Raw genomic sequence first — 9,762 nt, 5'->3', positions numbered from 1 at the left:
GATATGGCCAATATCATATAGCTCCTTTGATCTTTATCTTCGGGGCTCCATGATCATCTTGTCACCGGTATGACACCATGATCTCCATCATCATGATCTCCATCATCGTGTCTTCATGAAGTTATCACGCCAACGACTACTTTTACTTCTATGACTAACGCGTTTAGCAATAAAGTAAAGTAGTTTACATGGCGTTCTTCAATGACACGCAGGTCATACAAAAAATAAAGACAACTTCTATGGCTCCTGCCGGTTGTCATACTCATCGACATGCAAGTCGTGATTCCTATTACAAGAACATGATCTCATACATCACAATATATCATTCATCATTCATCACAACTTCTGGCCATATCACATCACATGACAATTGCTGCAAAAACAAGTTAGACGTCCTCTAATTGTTGTCGCATCTTTTACGTGGCTGCAATTGGGTTCTAGCAAGAACGTTTTCTTACCTACGAATAACCACAACGTGATTTTTATCAACTTCTATTTACCCTTCATAAGGACCCTTTTCATCGAATCCGCTTCAACTAAAGTGGGAAAGACAGACACCCGCCAGCCACCTTATGCAACTAGTGCATGTTAGTCGGTGGAACCGGTCTCACGTAAGCGTACGTGTAAGGTTGGTCCGGGCCGCTTCATCCCACAATACCGCTGAAGCAAGATAAGACTAGTAGCGGCAAGCAAGTTGACAAGATCTACGCCCACAACAAAATTGTGTTCTACTCGTGCAATAGAGAACTACGCATAGACCTAGCTCATGATGCCACTGTTGGGAACGTTGCAGAAAATTAAAATTTTTCCTACGGTTTCACCAAGATCCATCTATGAGTTCATCTAAGCAACGAGTCAAGGGAGTGAGTTTGCATCTACATACCACTTGTAGATCGCGTACGGAAGCGTTAGAGGGAGCGGTGATGATGGAGTCGTGCTCACCGTGATTCAGATCACCGGAGATCCTAGCGCCGAACGGACGGCACCTCCGCGTTCAACACATGTACGGTGCGTGTGACGTCTCCTCCTTCTTGATCCAGCAAGGGGGGAGGAGAGGTTGATGATGATGGCTCCAGCAGCAGCACAACGGCGTGGTGGTGGTGGAACAACAGCACTCCGGCAGGGCTTCGCCAAGCACGTGATGGAGGAGGAAGAGCTGTAGCAGGGGGAGGGGGCGCCAGGACTTCAGGGTGCCGCTGCCCCTCTCCCCCCTCCCTTTATATAGGCCCCCAGGGGGGTGCCGGCCCTGGGAGATTCAATCTCCCAAGGGGGCGGCGGCCAAGGGGGTAGGAGTGCCCCCCAAGGCATGTGGTGCGCCCCCCCACCCTAGGGTTTCAACCCTAGGCGCAGGGGGTGGGCCTAGGGGGGCGCACCAGCCCACTATGGGCTGGCTCCCCTCCCACTTCAGCCCATGGGGCCCTCCGGGATGGGTGGCCCCACCCGGTGGACCCCCGGGACCCTTCCGGTGGTCCCGGTACAATACCGGGTGACCCCGAAACTTTCCCGATGGCCGAAATACCACTTCCTATATATAATTCTTTACCTCCGGACCATTCCGAAACTCCTCGTGACGTCCGGGATCTCATCCGGGACTCCGAACAACATTCGGTATACTGCATACTCATATTCATACAACCCTAGCATCACCGAACCTTAAGTGTGTAGACCCTACGGGTTCGGGAGACACGTAGTCATGACCGAGACGGCTCTCGGGCAATAACCAACAGCGGGATCTGGATACCCATGTTGGCTCCCACATGCTCCTCGATGATCTCATCGGATGAACCACGATGTCGAGGATTAGAACAACCCCGTATACAATTCCCTTTGTCATTCGGTACGTTACATGCCCGAGACTCGATCGTCGGTATCCCAATACCTCGTTCAGTCTCGTTACCGGCAAGTCACTTTACTCGTACCGTAATGCATGATCCCGTGACCAAACACTTGATCACTTTGAGCTCATTGTGAAGATGCATTACCGTGTGGGCCCAGAGATACCTCTCCGTCATACGGAGTGACAAATCCCAGTCTCGATCCGTGTCAACCCAACAGACACTTTCAGAGATACCTGTAGTGCACCTTTATAGTCACCCAGTTACGTTGCGACGTTTGGTACACCCAAAGCACTCTTATGGTATCCGGGAGTTACACGATCTCATGGTCTAAGGAAGAGATACTTGACATTAGAAAAGCTCTAGCAAAACGAACTACACGATCTTGTGCTATGCTTATGATTGGGTCTCGTCCATCACATCATTCTCCTAATGATGTGATCCCGTTGTCAATGACATCTAATGTCCATAGTCAGAAACCATGACTATCTGTCGACCAACGAGCTAGTCAACTAGAGGCTCACTAGGGACATGTTATGGTCTATGTATTCACACGTGTATTACGATTTCCGGATAATACAGTTATACCATGAATAAAAGACAATTATCATGAACAAGGAAATATAATAATAACTCTTTTATTATTGCCTCTAGGGCATATTTCCAACATGGCTCCTCCTCCTCCTCCTCCAAGAAAGAAAGTTAGATTTCGTGCCTCTCGCCGGCGCCGGCGCAGGTCCGCCTCGTCTCCGGTGGCCCTAGGGCCATGGAGGCGTGGTGGATCCTAGCAAGGGCCAGCAAGAGGGCTCCGTTTTAGTCCTTTTTTCAATCTTGTTAGGGTTCGTGTCCTACTCAGGAAGGCGAGACGGCGGCGGCTCCCTGAAGATGGAATAACGGTCTCCCCGCCTAGCCCCCGTTCCGGTGGTGCGTCTAGCATCATTGGTGGGCGTGTGGAGGTGTGTCTCCGGCAGATCTATCTTTGGTGGATTTGCTCGGATCTCGTCATTGTTCGTCTACGTTCGTGTGTCTTCGGTTTGGATCCTTCCGATCTATGTTATTTTTCATCGACGGCGGTTGCTGTTCTAGGGTGCTGGTCCTATGGGGCCTTAGCACGACAACTTCCCGACTGTCTACTACAACAAGTTGTGCCGGGCTCCGGCGATGGAGGGGCGATGACGGCGGCGCGCCTTTGGCTCGCTTCGGTGCTTGTAGTTGTCGCTAGGTGGTCTACGAATCTGGATGTAATTTTTATTTCTGGTATTCGTTGTACTGTCATGATTGAAGATGAATAGATTGGAAGTTTTTCCGCAAAAAAAACAGTGTGAGTAAATACAAGGTAATCCAGTTTATTAATATTGGAAGGGATCCGTATTCCAGTTTTAGCCGGAGTTGGTGGGTCTAGATTGAGAAAATGATCGGTAGAGAGGTGATGGTAGGTCGGTTTGAGTCGAGGATTTTTTTTGCCACATATTATACACGGTGTAACATGGAAGAATTATAGGCCAGGTCTCTAAGGCAAGGTTTACAATATGGACAGAAATTTAGAAAAGAAGAGTGATAGATGGACATACTTTGATTTTTTTTTCCTTTTGACTTGAGGTTTATCTTCATATATATGCTTATCGCAGAGCATTTGGCTTTTAACAATTTAGATACATGTAGTTATAAAGCAATGGACAAGATCTGCATTTGATATCCAAAATGGCACATAATGAATGGATGGAGTTAGTAAGATCAAAGATCCTAATTAATCAGTGGCACTTGGATATAAAATGGAATGAACGCAACAAAAGTTATTGAGATCATGACCCTAATGAGTGACACTTATATATAAAATGGAACACAACTAAAGTTACTGAGACCATGTTCCTAATGAGTGGCACTTTCATATAAAACTAAGCATGACAAAAGTTAATCCTACACACAAATGACTTTACACTACATGTGTTGCCAATTAAGCCAGCCCCATACATGGTGACGGCTCTTCGATCAATTTGAGCACCCCTGACCCTTGCACTGTTGCGGTTTGGGCGTGGCCGTACGAGGCGTAGGTGTGGCCTGGCTGCTGGCCTCTTTCGTTCTCACTAGAGCCCGTGCGTTGCAACGGGAGAAAAAGGTAACACATGTCCGTAACCCAAATAATCATGAGCCAAGAAACCAATAAGTCCATGTTCTTTATTTCAACATGACATCCCATCTTGTTGCCATTTGTCCGTCGTCGCATTCTCGCATACGATGATCATAGTGCTTACAGAACCACAATGCGCTTGAATGTGGTCAATCGTAAGCCATCTCTCTCATGGCATAAGATGAGGCTTTTCTCTTGCTACATTTTTTTGTCTCCAATTTGGTTGTGCGCTATTGATTAAGGTTGCACTCTAAATATCATTTTTAAAATAGTCAAGAGGTAAAAATAACATCATATTCGAATTCTACACATTTTTCCAATCAAACTTCATATATAACATGTTGAATTGAAGTTATGGTTTAAAAGATATGGATATTTCGAAGAAGAAGAAAAACATTTGTTCTATCGGTTAATTAGCATAAAAGACATGATGTTTTCTGTAAAAAAAATGCAAAAAAAAAGATTTAAATTGTCACTTACAAGTGAACTGCGGGTTAATTACCTGAAAGTGCAGTGGGTTTTGTGTAAAATCTGAAAAACGTTTCATTTTGCCACTTAAATAGGACTACGGGTTGAATATCAAAAAACACAAGGACTTTTCTGAAAAATACCAACGACTTACCGCCAGAAGCAGTAGGCGCTTTATTATTAAGCTAAAGATTATGCACATACTTTTATACCGCTGCAGCACACAGCGGTGGCACGCGAGCAGCGAACAAGACGAGTGGTAGCGTGCGGCGGCGAAGCGGTGGCGGTGTCGTGTGGTGCGCTGAGCCGGGAAAGCAGCGGGGACGTGCAACAAAACCTAGCATAGGTCCTTATTTCTATGCGCTTGCTGGACTACCATAGACTAAACTAGTCTATATGTTGGAGTACTCCAATTTTTTTTGGTACTCTACTAGTGTGGAACTTGACTATCACTTGTCTTTGCTGGGCCGAGTCGGGAACCTCTGTCGGCCTCTCTAGCCTTAGTTTTGGATGGCTCCTCCACTCGAGGATAGGTCCCTGGGTCGCAGAAAGCGAGAGCTCCTATTCCCCCATGCCCCTCTTCGGGCGACCCATGTGCTGGGTGGGAAGCACCTTGTGTTCTAATTTTTTATTCTCTGTTTTAACATTTCTGCTTTTTTAAAAATAATTCGGGATTTCAAAAAGAGTTGCAAATTGTGAAATGCTCGTGAATTCAAAAATTGTTCATCATTAAAAAACAATTTCAGGAAATGATAAATGCTCACAGATTAAATAAATGTTCGCCAAATTCAAAAGATGTTCATGGTTTCTAAAGTATGAAGAAAATATTTTGATGAACCATTTCGAAGAGAATTTTCTAATAATGTCAAACAATGTTTTGTATTTGATGAAACAAATTTTGAATTTGATGAACATTTTTTAGCTTGATAATTGTATACACGAAAAAATAAATTGGAAAAAATGGATGAATCAATTTTGAATTCAATGAACAAATTTTGGATTTTATGAAAAAATTCTCAAAAACCTATGAACAAATTTGGAATTTGACAAACATTTTTGCAATTCGGTGAACAAATTTTTAATTTTGATGAACATTTTTAAATCCAGTGAACAAAAATTGAGTGGATGAACATTTTCTGAACCGTTGAACATTTTTCCCATTGATGATATTTTTTGAATTTGGTGAACTAAAACGTATATGTGAATTTAAAAAAAATCGCAAAAAAATGAAAAGTAAATAAGTTCAAAAATATGTTCATGTATTTGAAAAGTGTTCATGATTTCACAAAATTGTTCTTGATTTCAAAAAATGTCCATTAATTTCAAAAAATATGTTTGCAAAGTGAAAACGAAAAAAAAATAAACAAAAAAGAAACAAAAATCACGAATTTAAAAATATTACATAAAATTGAAGTAATAAGAATAAAATGAAAAAAAACATAAAAATGAAAACCGAAACGAAAACAGGAACAAAAAGAAAAAGAAAAAGAAAGAAAAAACCGATTCAGGGAAGGATCTAAGAACTTCCAAAACCCGGTCTGGGTGAATCCCAAAAATTGGCCGGGCCGTAGAATTTCCAGCGCTATGTAGGGATTGCCGCAAAAAAACATTTCTTTACGGGTCAGCCCGTGTAGGGAACTAGTAGGGATTCTCCCTTCCCCGTTTTTGGGAAGCTCCAAGAAGCTTCCAGGGCCGGTTTTGGGAAAGTTTTGGAAGCTTCCTGCTGTTTTTTCGGTTTTTTGGTATTTCTTGACCATTTTTTTCTTCGGTTCTTCTATTTATTTTATTTTTCTTTTTCATCCTTAATTTTCCCAAACTCTTGAACTTTTTCCAAATTTGAAATACAACTCAAATTTTCGAACATTTTCCAAATTCATTAACTTTTTCTCAAACTTGCGAACTTTTTTGTAAATTCATAAACTTATTTTCAAACCTCGTGAACTTTTTTTCAAATTCATGAATTTTTTTCCAAATCCACGAACCTTTTTCAAGTGCATAAATATGCTCAAATCCACAAACTTTAATAAAATTTCCAAAAAAAATCAAAATCCTTGATTTTTTTTTTCAAATTCACAAACTTTTTCTCCAAATCGATGAACTTTTTCTAAATACGGATTTCTTTTCCAAAATCCACAAACTTTTTTATATTTATGAAATTTTTCATGAACTTAAAAAACTGCTCGTTTTTTTTCTAAGAACAGCAATACGTACTGTAGTAAAATAGGAAAGATAAAACGAATGAAGAAGCAAGGGTCAGTGAGCATTACTGGGCCAAGCCCATGTAGGTGATGCCTTGAACGCGGGTTCGCCAAGTGGCACTTAAGGCGCCGAAGAGGAGGACTCCTTCTCCCCTCGTAGAAATTCCAATTAATTTATGATTTCAATCGAGCTTGGCTTAATTAATGTTGTACATTACCCCCGCCCCCTCCCTTATGTAGCACATTAAAGGTATGGTTCCATCAGGTGGTTGATAGAGCGCTCGCGCCGACCGCCTCAACTACTCGCCAGGTGCCACACGTGAAGTGCTTCCCCTTGCGAAAATACCATTCTACACCCAGGAGCAAATGCTCCTGGTGTGAACAAAACCTAGCATTCTACACCCAGGAGCAAAGCAGCTCAAAGGATAACATGAAGTCATCAAGACACGTTCAGAGAAGGTTAAAGTCTGTCAGAAAAATGAAAAACTCCGGAGTTATTGCACTGGATTATGTCCAAACATCTAAAAATCTGGTAGATCCTTTTACTAAGGGTCTATCACATAATATGATAGATAATGCATCGAGGGAGATGGGTATGAGACCCACAATATGAGTTGTTCACAGTGGTAACCTATTCTTTGTGATCGGAGATACCGTGAATTAGATGTGGAAGACAAGCTGTTGGTCAACTGGGAGGAGAGTATTCCTACTGATAAAATACCACTCCATGAAGATGTAATACTCTCCTAATCTGCATGGCAGGTTGATGTATATCTTAATGTGTTCTAAGTGGCTCTTTGAAGCAGAGATGTTGTCCTGCAGAACATCTTTTGAAGAACGCACCTATATGAGTCTGATTGTTAAACGTCGCAATCTATGAGAGTAGGGTTCTCTCTAGTAAACTCATGAAAGGTCACGGAGTATGACGCATAAGCTCCACCCGCGGGGAAGACCCACGGTACCCACATATCGGTCAAGGTTTTATGTGAAGCTAGATTCGCAGAAAACTTGCAGTTCAAGGCCCAGTCCACTGTTCAAGTTGCTTACTAGTGTAGCATAGAGTTCTAGGTGGAAGTTCAACTTAACAGTCTCCACTGCAGCACCGGTATATAAAACAGTGTTTTGGAACCAAAGGCAAATTTTGTGTGCCTCTGGGATCTGGTGGGGGATTGCTGGAATTTTTGCCTATTTGGACCTAGCCCAATAGTAGTTTCAGAAATTCCTAATAAATCCTAGAGGCCCACGCAGCCCATTTGTGCAAGGCAAGAGGTGGAACTAAAGTTTAGTCCCACCTTGCTAGTTTAGAGGGAGTTGGACCTCTTTATAAGGGAGGCTCCTTCCCCACTTGTATGAGCATGAGAACAAGAGGGACATCCACGCGCGTTCCTCCTCCGCCGCCCGCCTCGCCACGCCACGCCTCGTCACAACGCGCCGCGGGTTGCGAGAATGAGCCGAGCCGATGTCTAATTTTTGCCACGCACTACGGGTGTACGAAAGGTCACCTGGGAGCTGAAAAGTTTTGCGGTAGTGGATAATGAATACGAACGGCGCACCTCTTCGCGTGCTGCCTGTTCACTTCGTCTCCCTCCGTTGCTTCACCTCCCGGCGCAGCCTGTTCGCGTCCCTATGCTGTGCCTATATAAGAGAGGTCGCTCCTCTCCCGAGAGACACATCAGAAGGTTCTCTTCCTCTCGCCAAACAGTTCCAAACTCTGCGCTACTGCTGTCTTCCTCATCCCGGCTTGCGGCGTGCACCGCGCGTCGGGACAGTAGGCCTCCAAGACCGCACCTTTTGAGTCCTGTACGGGAGAAGGGTGATAAGGTTTTTGGGGAGCGCTCAGCGCGACTACTGGCTGCTTCATCACGGACGATCCGGTCGCCGACGACTACTTCCCCGACGACGACTTCTTCCCCGACGTCAAGGACCTCCTCGATGACATGGCAGGCGAGGACATCGACCCCAAGTCCAGCGCTTCTGCTGCTGCTGTGTCGTACGTGTTCTTATCCTTTCTGTTAGAAGTCGTGCTACAGTTCTTGGCTCTAGTCTCTGCCCTACATATGTTAGGTTCTATGTGGTGTAAGCATCTTCATCTAGTGCCTGTTCTAGATATGTTTACCTCAAGTTCATATATGCAGACGATGTTTACCTTCTCTTTGTCAGATTGCATGACTTGCTTTATATTTGCTATATTAGTCATGCTTTATCTAGTATTTCTGGTAATAAAATCATTCGGAAAATTGCTCATATTTCCAACAATCCAAAAACCTTATCATAGGCAATTTACCCCGAGTGGTTTTGCTGCTTCCATGAGACCTCCTATGTTTGAGGGTATCCACTATAAGAGGTGGCGCGTGAGAGCAGTCTTATGGTTTCAGACCATGAGCTGCTATGACGCCACTCTTGGCAAACCTGAAGGAGAGCAAGATGCCCAATAGGCACAAGCTTTTCAGAAAATGGATACCTTGTTTAAGGCTGCGCTCTTGAGTGTTCTTGGAGAGAACATAGTTGATGCTTATGCGTCAATTAATAATGGAAAAGATATGTGGGACGCACTCGAGGCCAAGTTTTGGGTCCCGGATGCCGGCACTGAGCTGTACATCATGGAGCAATTCTATGATTACAGGATGACTGAAGAGCGCTCCGTGGTTGAGCAGGCTCATGAGATACAGTCATTTTCTAGAGAACTTGAACACTTCAATTGCATGCTACCGGGCAAGTTTGTTGCCGGGGGTATCATCACTAAGCTTCCTCCTTCATGGAGGAACTTTGCTACCTTACTGAAACATAAGAGACAGGAGTTTTCCGTTTCGGATCTCATTGGTACTCTTGATGTGGAAGAAAAGGCGAGAGCAAAGGACACACGTGCTCGAGGTATTGAGGGAGGATCTAGTGCCAATGTGGTACAGAAGCAGAACTTCCAGCCCCACAAGTTCAAGAACAAGGGCAAGTTTGATGGTAAAGCAAAGTTTGATGGGAAGAACAAGGCTGTGCAACACACGAACTTCAAGAAGAAGAATGGCAAGAAGAAAGGTGCTTGTCATGTGTGTGGAGATCCTGATCATTGGGCTCCTAGTTGCCCTAATCGCTATGACAAGCGTCATCCTGGAAAAGGCGGCAAGACCGCTAATGTTGT

This window comes from Triticum dicoccoides, chromosome 6B, assembly GCF_002162155.2.
Source record: "Triticum dicoccoides isolate Atlit2015 ecotype Zavitan chromosome 6B, WEW_v2.0, whole genome shotgun sequence".
Lineage (NCBI taxonomy): Eukaryota > Viridiplantae > Streptophyta > Magnoliopsida > Poales > Poaceae > Triticum > Triticum dicoccoides.
The sequence above is the reverse complement of the archived record's forward strand: the minus strand, read 5'-3'. Positions refer to the sequence as shown.